Source organism: Chiloscyllium plagiosum, chromosome 9, assembly GCF_004010195.1.
Source record: "Chiloscyllium plagiosum isolate BGI_BamShark_2017 chromosome 9, ASM401019v2, whole genome shotgun sequence".
Taxonomy (NCBI): domain Eukaryota; kingdom Metazoa; phylum Chordata; class Chondrichthyes; order Orectolobiformes; family Hemiscylliidae; genus Chiloscyllium; species Chiloscyllium plagiosum.
Window position 1 is genome coordinate 85,832,993 of NC_057718.1, and position 9,432 is coordinate 85,842,424.

Consider the following 9,432-nt stretch of genomic DNA (forward strand, 5'->3'; position numbering starts at 1 on the left):
TTGTTTCCGTTAGGCGAGGAGACTAGAACCCGTGGACACAGCCTTAGAATTAGAGGGGGTAAATTCAGAACAAAAATGCAGAGACATTTCTTCAGCCAGAGTGGTGGGCCTGTGGAATTCATTGCCACAGAGTGCAGTGGAGGCTGGGATGCTAAATGTCTTCAAGGCAGAGATTGATAAATTCTTGATGTTACAAGGAAATTAAGGGCTACGGGGAGAATGCGGGTAAGTGGAGTAGAAATGCCCATCAACCATGATTGAATGGCGGAGTGGACTCGATGGGCCGAATGGCCTTACTTCCACTCCTATGTCTTATGGACTTAAAAAGAGAGGACAAAGATCACTGGCTGCTGTGAGATTCACAGTCCCTCCAGGACACAAAACAAGAAGGGTCACTGGACTCAAAAAGGCATATAGAGTCCTAGAGATATACAGCATGGAAACAGACCCTTTGGTCCAACCCGTCCATGCCAACCAAATACCCCAACCCAATCTAGTCCCACCTGCCAGCACTCACCCCATATCCCTCCAAACCCTTCCTGTTCACATACCCATCCAGATGCCTTTTAAATGTTGTAACTGTACCAGCCTCCACACCACTTCCTCCGACAGCTCATTCCATACACGTACCACCCTCTGCATGAAAAAGTTGCCCCTTAGGTCTCTTATATCTTTCCCCTCTCACCCTAAACTTATGCCCTCTAGTTCTTGGGTCCCCAACTCCAGGGAAAAGATTGTCTATTTAACCTATCCATGCCCCTCATTATGTTGTAAACCTTTATAAGGTCACCCCTCAGCCTCCAACAGTCCAGGGAAATCAGCCCCAACCTGTTCAGCCTCTTCCTATAGCTCAATTTCTCCAACCCTGGCAACCTCCTTGTAAATCATTTCTGAACCCTTTCAAGTTTCACAACATCTTTCCGATAGAAAGAGACCAGAATTACACACAATATTCCAACAGTGGCCTAACCAATGTCCTGTACAGCCACAACATGACCTCCCAACTCCTGTACTCAATACTCTGACAAATAAAGGAAAGCAGACCAAATACCTTCTTCACTATCCAACTTGTTTTCTCTCTACAGATGCTGCCAGAACAGAGTTTCTCCAGCAATTTCTGTTTTTGTTTCAGATCTCCAGAAACCACGGTTCTTGTTTATACAAAACAACTGGTACAGACATGGGCAAATCCCTGCAGATTAAAAAGGGAAATATACAAGCACATCAAGGATGATACTGAGCTTGTGTAAAGGAACTCAGCGTCAGAGGTTCTGATGGAGCTGAAGCCTGGTCTTTAGAGTTCCAAGATGCCCTCTCTTACCATCCTTTGTTCAAAATTTGTTGCTGTTCACTCACAATAGAGTGTGGGTCTTACATTGCTACAGATCTCCTCCCTTTTCAACTATTGTAAGAGACTTTGTAAAGGGATCGAAAAAGGAAGACATAATTGGGATTCCGATCCAGGAGTTGAACAGTTGAAAAACTGGAGACAATGCCTGTGGATAACAACTGACCACACACCAAGCTCAGAAGCCATTGAGAGACATCATTTTTAGTCTCTTGGGCAGTTCTCGGAGATTCCTCCAGAATGGTGACAGGAGGATGGGACACAAACACATGAAAGTTTACAGTTCGAGTTGTTTTCACCTTGTGGACATTGTTGTGGTCATCTCACCCTCTAAACATGGTCTAGAAAAAGCATATACAAGATAGGAGTAAGGCAGTATAGTGTTTATGTTACTAGAGTAGGTATCCAGAGGCCTGAATTAATAAGCCACAGAATCTGCATCAAAATATCACAAGGGTAGGTTTGACAATCAGATGAAGGACTTTTGGCTGAAACGTCCTCAGAAGCTGCCTGACCTGCTGTGCTTTTCCAGCACCACTCTAATCTTGACCCTGATCTCCAGCATCTGCAGTCCTCACATTAGCTTAGTTTTGACAATCAATTAGTCTAAAACCAAATCTGGAAATAAAAAGAAGCCACCAGTCAAAATGGTTACAAAGTTGCCAGATCATAAAACAAACTGGTCCACGAATGCCCTTTAGTGAAGGAAACCGGCCATCCTTACTTAGTCTGCAACTTCAGTCACACACTGACACGGTTGACTCTTAGCCTGACTTAGTCCAGTTAGCCACTCATTAGGGGAGGAACATTCACATTCAGAAGATTTTAGAAAACTAATAAGAATATAGCTAGGCAGGTGAAAACAAGACAGAATGCCTTAGAATCCTTACATGGTATCATCATTCTTTCAAAAATTACATTCTTCGATTGTACAATTTACTAGGAAACAATGTGACTGACTCTGAATGCATTAGGAGATTGGAACTGGACTCCTTTCCCTCGTTGCAGGAATGGTCGTGGATGATGCATTTTTCTTAATTTGTTTCTCTCTTCACTCTTTCGCCAGCATGGGACTGGCCTCCTGATTTCTTTCTCCCAATGGAGAGCAGTTTGCTAGTGCGCCTGCCTTTGATACTGAAGCAGTTGTTCACAGGAACTGGGCCAGGATCGGATGAAAGTCTGGCAATTACTCAGTTCAGACAGGCTCACTGAAATATCGAGCACGTATTTCAGGTTAGCAACGCTTACTTTTTGTTCTGCAATTTATCTTGCATCTTTTATATGGAGGTTGAGATCCACAGTTACTCTGTGCTATTTGTAGCATTTTGAATCATGGCCCTTTTGTTCAACATCACCAGCAGTCAAGGCTGCAAGTTTATATCAAACTGAAAGTATTTTCTTGACATCAGAATGTTGACCATGGAGTAGCTAAGTGGGTTTCCAAGGCAAGCATTCTTCTTTGAGGGCAGTCTCGTTTTAAACTGTGCAGTGCTTTACTCAGTACTCAGAGTTGCATTTTATTAAATGCCACCATTTCGTAAAGCTCCTATATCCTGGTGCATCTTGGTGAAATGTGATTGCACTCATCTGCTGCATCTGAGTGGAATTTAGTGCAATTGACAAATCTGGAGAGATCCTGAAAATGTAGCTGAGATAATTTTCATTAAATCCTCAGTCTCCCTCCAAGTCAGCATCAGACGATGAGTTTATCATTAGTGTCAGCCTGGGACTGTGCACCCCATCTCCTTCTGTGTACTGTGTTCAAGCCCCACTGGAGTATATGATCTGGGCCAACACTCCCATTGCAGTACTGAAGGAGTGCTGCACTGCCAGAGATGCTGTCTTTCAAATGATGCGTTGAGCCAAGGTTGAGTCTGCATTCACGTGGATTTAAAGCCCCTCAGCCTCTGAGGTGGATGCCCTGTTCAGCTTCTGTGACTCCCAAAAGCTTCTAAATCTATCAGGAGGAGAGAGAAAAAGTGTCTTCGGCAGTAGTACTTTGCTTCCTCATTTTCCACCGTCCACTGTCTCTATAGAGCCGTACGCAAAGAGGGAAGAGAATGTTTTTTTGCCCAGAGATGATGACGTGGATAAAGAACCTACTGGTTGAAAGAAACCCTCAGCACCCTGCACAAAATAGAGAGACTTGCATCTGCAGTAACCCACTGGCTCGGTCAGTACTTTGGCTGACAGATACAATGTAGCACATATTTGCAAATTGCATTTGTTCTGCTAGTCTGTGCTGTAAATTCCTACCATTGTCTGAAAAGAGGGAATGGGGGGCCAAAGGAGGAGGAGAAAGATGGGGGGGAATGCTCCATGCTTTCTGAGCACCCCCATCCTACAAAAAGTCATGAGTTGATTGGGAGCTGTGCCTATTTTTGCAACTTGGGTTCCAAACATTCTTTTAAAAAAAAAACCAAGTCCAAACAGGCTGTCATGAAACAGCTGTCTAGTGACTGTGTGTGTCAAAACATACACCTCAGGCACTCTGCTGTTTAGTATCAGGGGTCTTCATTTCCTGATGTTATCTCCCCATCGGAGCATTACATCAGAAAAGGCTTTGCAAATAGATAAAGGCACTCTCCCTGCCTGAAGATTACCTCTGCAACCTGACACTCGGAGCTGGCGCGATGCAGAAATTCACTCCAACTCGTATTAACGGAAATCAGAAAGATTTTGCAACACCCTTTTGGCCCATTGAGTGGGACTGGAGGACCCCGCCCCAGCCCCAGAATAAAGCTCGATCAGTAACAATTCCCAAGGGTACTCTGAACTCGTTTCGAGTAAAGCCTTACTGTTTTCAAACCAAAACTAATCACATACAGTTAGAGAGCGATAGTCAACCTCCCAGCGGTATCACAATATATCGGGGAAATTTAAAAACCAGAGATTGGAGAAAATCATGAGGAGACATGGAATTACCACAGAATCAGTGGCTTGTCGCCCGGAGTTGATCAGAGACTGCAGTTAACAACCACAAAAACCTGTAGTTTAATATTTAGTTTGCTCAGAAGGCTCTAGAAGAAAATTGGTAAAAACAATGACTGCAGATGCTGGAAACCAGAGTCTAGATTAGTGGTGCTGGAAAAGCACAGTTCAGGATGCTGCCTGAACTGCTGTGCTTTTTGTGGGGTGGATGTCTGTAACATTTTCCAGCACCACTCTAATCTGGAAGTACTTTGAGTTTTTGCCCTCCCCCCTACCTTTATTCGGAGTGCTACCCACCCGAGACACACCATACTCCACTCAGCCGCAGAAATCATTGTCCTAATGGAGTTAGTGCCTCTTAAATCTCCCGCAATGATTAGTTACAATTCACCGGAACATCTTATTCATGAGGCGAAGCTCAACTCGGTGCACTCTAAGACGCGCGTCCCCTTTAAATGTGTAGGGGAATTTGCAAAAATGGACAGAAATGTTTGGGGCAGGTTTGTCAGTGTGTGCTGCGTGTATAACCGTGGGTACGCATATGATGTACAGGTCTGAATGTGATGTGAATGTTTGATGTGTGTGTAGATGGGTCAGTTTCACATCGTCGGTTACAACATAATCACTCCCCCCCCCCAGCAAGACAGCACTTTGTAACGCCTACCTTATCAGCTTTCCTCTATATTGCCTCCCCGTGCCCAAACCCCTTCAAGCCATCCATTAGCACTTGGAGGGGCTAGTCTCTGAGCAATTCCCGGCACCGAGCGGTCCCTGCAGGTGGGGACCGCAGAATCAGACTGCAGCATTCTGCCTTCCATCAGGAACATCTTTGCATCAGACTGCCCTGTTCAGAGAACTCGAATCTCCCAGCCCGGAAAAAAAACGAGCACCTTCCACACCAACCTGCCCTGTGTACCTCACATCCACTGCTGCTCCATTCTGCAGAAATCTCCCAGTGATACAGCCTATCCATCAGCACCGTGCCAATAACTGAGGATGTGCGAGAGAGTGCATATATCTGTGTGCATATCCATACACACCGTCATAGAATCAAGCTGCACAGAAAACGACCCTTCAGTCCAACTCCTCCATGCCGACCCGACATCATCCCATTTACCAGCATTTGGCCCATGTCTCTCTAAACCCCTTCTATTCATAAACCCATCCAGATGCCTTTTAAATGTTGTAACTGTACCAGCCTCCACCACTTCCTCTGGCAGCTAGTTCTGACACCACCCTCAGTGAAAAAACGTTACCCCTCAGGTCATTTTTTAAATCTTTCCCCTCTCACCTTAAAACCTGTGTGCTCTAGTTTTGGATTCCCCCACCCTAGGAAAAAAGACCTTGGGCTATTTACCCTATCCATGCTCATGATTTTACAGACATCTATAAGGTCATCCCTCAGCCTCTGATGCTCCAAAGAAAAAAGCCCCAGCCTATAAAGTCTCCCCCCATAACTCAAACCCTTCAATCCTTGCAATATCCTTGTAAATCTTTCCTACACCATCTCAAGTTTAACAACATCCTTCCTATAGCAGGGTGACCAGAACTGTATGCAGTTTTCCCAAAAGTGGCCTAACCAATGTCCTGTACAACCGCAACATGACCTCCCAACTACATAATGTTCTGACCAGTGAAGGCAAGAGGACTAAACACCACCTTCACCACCCTGTCTACGTGTGACTCCACTTTCAAGGAACTAAGTACCTACAAGGCAAGATACCTACAATGCATATATGTGTGCTTTTTTCATTTTTGTCCAGATACATATGTCTACATATCAATAGATTTATACTCTCAGCTGAGTGTTTTTGAACAATATGATTGTGTAGGTGTGTATGATGTATGTGTTGAAGAATGTGTAGTGCATGTGGGTAACTATCAATATCTGCATGTGTGTAAAAGTGTGTGTTACAATGTGCATGTGTGGTCAACCCACAGAAAGTACCTCAAAGCATTGAAGGTACATGAGTTTCACAGGTTTGTCCAAATCCAGTAGCAAGGAGCCCAGTCCAATGGCACAGTGCTCTCAATCCAGCATAGAGGCACTAATCACAAAAAACCCCCCAGCTCCACTTGACTGGATCCCTGATAAGTCTCCTGAGGCTTTATGGACCAGGGCAGGTAATAGCAAATTCACCATAGCTCCAGAAGACCACAGGATTGACTACATGAGAGGGACAAACAGACGATTTACAGGTCACCATACCACAGGCAAGGGGACAGGCTGAGAAGGAGATTCCTTCATGGTAACCTCAAACAGTGTGGGAATTGAACTCCCGCTGTTAGCATTTGGCTACATAAACTAGCTATCCAGCCAACTGAGCTAACAGCCCATGTTTAACGGCAAGACTCTCTCAGGGGAATAGCAGATACTCTTATAGGGATAGTTTCAAAGAATCCCTGAAGTGAAACATTTGGCAATTTATTGGAGACCCTGGCCGTGATGGATCAAACTGGATAAGGTTTATTCAGGAAGACACTCAACACGTTGAGACACATTAGGATCACACAGAAGCTAAGCCGAAGAGCCAGAGGAACTGCACAAACTGGCAAATAGCTCACCTACCCAGCCTTCTCAACACCATCTCTCTGCACATAACACAGGACGCCAATTACAGCTGGACTGCCCATTCACTGGAGAACCCATTAAGCTGGAGTAGAAATGTCTCATCCTCACGGCTCAGGGTCTGCCTAAGGCAGCAATTTCGAGAGTGATTGTGTGTGTGTAAAAAAGTGTATGTTTGCGAGACAGCACGCATGACAGTGTGTTAATGTAAACCTATGAGAATGTAAATGATTTGTGAATGGGAATGTGTGTGTGTATATGGGTGGGGAGTGGAGAGAGAGACAGAGAGCAAGAGAATGTGTATAGAGTAGGTGTGTGGGAGAGACAATATTTGTGGGAAAGTTGTATCAGATGGCTTGTGTACGAGTGAGAGATTGCTTGTGGGAGAGTGCTTGAGTGTGTGTGTCGTTAGTTTATGAATACTCGTGGGAGAACGTATAACAGAGCGTACGTGAGGGAATGTAGGAAAAAACGTGTGTGTGGAAGACTGCGAGTGAACATAAGAGTATATGGGCGAGAGTGGTGTGTGATTGTGTGCATGTGACAGAACACAGTGTACTTGCGTGTACTAGGGGAGTATAAGCCTGCCTGTGTGTGTCTGTGTGTGGAAGACTGCGAGTGAACATAAGAGTATATGGGCGAGAGTGGTGTGTGATTGTGTGCATGTGACAGAACAGTGTACTTGCGTGTACTAGGGGAGTATAAGCCTGCCTGTGTGTGTCTGTGGGAGACAATTATTTTCCCCATTAGGTTAACGCTAACATTAGGTTTATGTCGCTTGTGTGTACATGCTATAAGCAGCGTAACAACTGCCTGGCACAGTATAACTCGGGTATTAGTGCAACGAGTGACTGCTTTCAATATAAGGAAAGCAGCCTGAAAAGCGGTGCAGTGAAAATATCACCTTTCAATGGATTCAGAAAACTTGTCATTCTCAAGTGGACAATCTTCGCCGAGCTGCTCGTCCAGAGATACCACATAAAACGCCAAACAGAAACCTACAAGTTTAACCTAATCCAATTCTCCTCGCGTTCTGGCCCATCTCAATGCTAAAACAGGGAAAGCACTCCTGAGAGAGAGGCGAATTACAGACCTTACCTCGGTTTGGGGAATCACAATCCGAGTTGCAACGGTGCGAGTGATTCCCTTGGCGAAACATCGGCGTAAATCCCCGTGCGAACCGGACCCTCCGTGCAATCTTACTTTCTCAGTGAAGGCGTTTTCCATTCACCACTCTGCAACACAGGCGAGCCGGGCAAAGAGCACAGCTCTCAAAACACATTGGCTACTGCAGCGTTTCCCTCCGGTAAAACTATCTCCACGAAGCCACCGTGCTCACACAAAAAAAAAAGAGTCCCGCATGACTTGGGTTAGATTGTACTGTAAACAAGAATAATTACTCCCACCCCCACACAGTACAGATAGCAGTGGCCCATGGGTCTGAACACCGACTCCTTATGTAGCTGTGAAATTTCCCATTTAAATTAATTTGGGCTCTGGTCAAGGTTAACAGAATTACTATGAGGGGTTTGCGTCAGGCAGCGACAGAGGAAGAAAACACGTTCTCCCATTGCAACGAAAGCTCACGCATCTGCAGATACTCAGCTGACTTTCCAAACTACTGCAGTACAAGTCAGCAGAGATGTTGGCCAAAGTCAGATACAAAAGGTGACACGGGCAGATTTTGTGTTTTTTTTTTATATATTGCTCTCTTTCATTTGGTGTTAGGACTTTGGTTTAGACCGCCCATCTGCTGTTCAATTAAATCTCCACCAAACCTGCCTCTAAGTTTATGACTCGGAGCACTTAACCTAAGATCAAAATCTATCTAACTCAGCCTTGAAACCTCCAACTGATCGTATGCACACGCAAGTCGAGGGATTTTCCACCACACTTTATGTAATAGAGAATGAAGGCTCCTTGAAGGGAAGTTTTAAGATTACATTCTGACTCAGAATGTTGGTCACCCCAGAGACTTGAGCAAATGAGCTAGTGTGATACCGTGCAGACACAGGAAAGCCGCATTACTACAGGCAACCACTTTCAGATGCCTCATTGAATTGCATGAAATACTCACATGACAATGCTCAAAGAAAAGCAAATGAGCTCGCTCTGACTAATATTCATTTCTCAATCAGCTTTGCTGAAAAGGATCATTATATCGTTGTTGTTTCTGGGAGTTTGCTATGCACAAATTGCCCATTGCATCTCTAAATTAAAACAGTAACCACGATTCAGAAGGAAGTACTACATCATTGGCTGTGAAGCTCTTTGGGATATGAAATGCACAATTTAAATTCTTGTTGCAAATCCTCTCTTTGATTAATTTTGCTTGCATGAAATCTGACCTTTAATAAATGTAAGATTTGGCTCTTTAGAAACAGAATTCTTCACGACTTCCTCACTCTTGCCTTTTATAAGTAATAACCATCCTTTTTAATCAGCTGATTAAAATTTCTTGTTTATGCGTTTTTTTTGGATGGGTTGGAATAATTAGAACAGCCCTGAATGATCTACAAAACACTGACTTTGCATTCCTTTTCATCAATTTGTTTAATTGCATTCATCAGTAGAATGTGTTCGT

The 9,432-nt window shown here is 44.4% G+C and overlaps 1 protein-coding gene across 11 annotated transcripts in view; it reads right to left on the bottom strand.

The window, feature by feature from the left end:
* The window catches only part of LOC122553023 (synapse differentiation-inducing gene protein 1-like), a 67,817-nt gene extending 58,709 nt beyond the window's left edge, over positions 1 to 9,108 (bottom strand). For 4 of the 11 annotated variants that reach the window (XM_043696446.1, XM_043696439.1, XM_043696440.1 and 1 more), the window contains exon 1: positions 7,947 to 8,840. The gene's annotated coding sequence lies outside the window, so the exon portion shown is untranslated. Of the gene's footprint in view, positions 1 to 4,943; positions 5,130 to 5,182; positions 5,297 to 7,941; positions 8,841 to 8,925 lie in introns of those variants that run through there. The other 7 variants (XM_043696441.1, XM_043696448.1, XM_043696447.1 and 4 more) reach the window with 7 other exon arrangements.
* Positions 9,109 to 9,432: the final 324 nt, after the last annotated feature.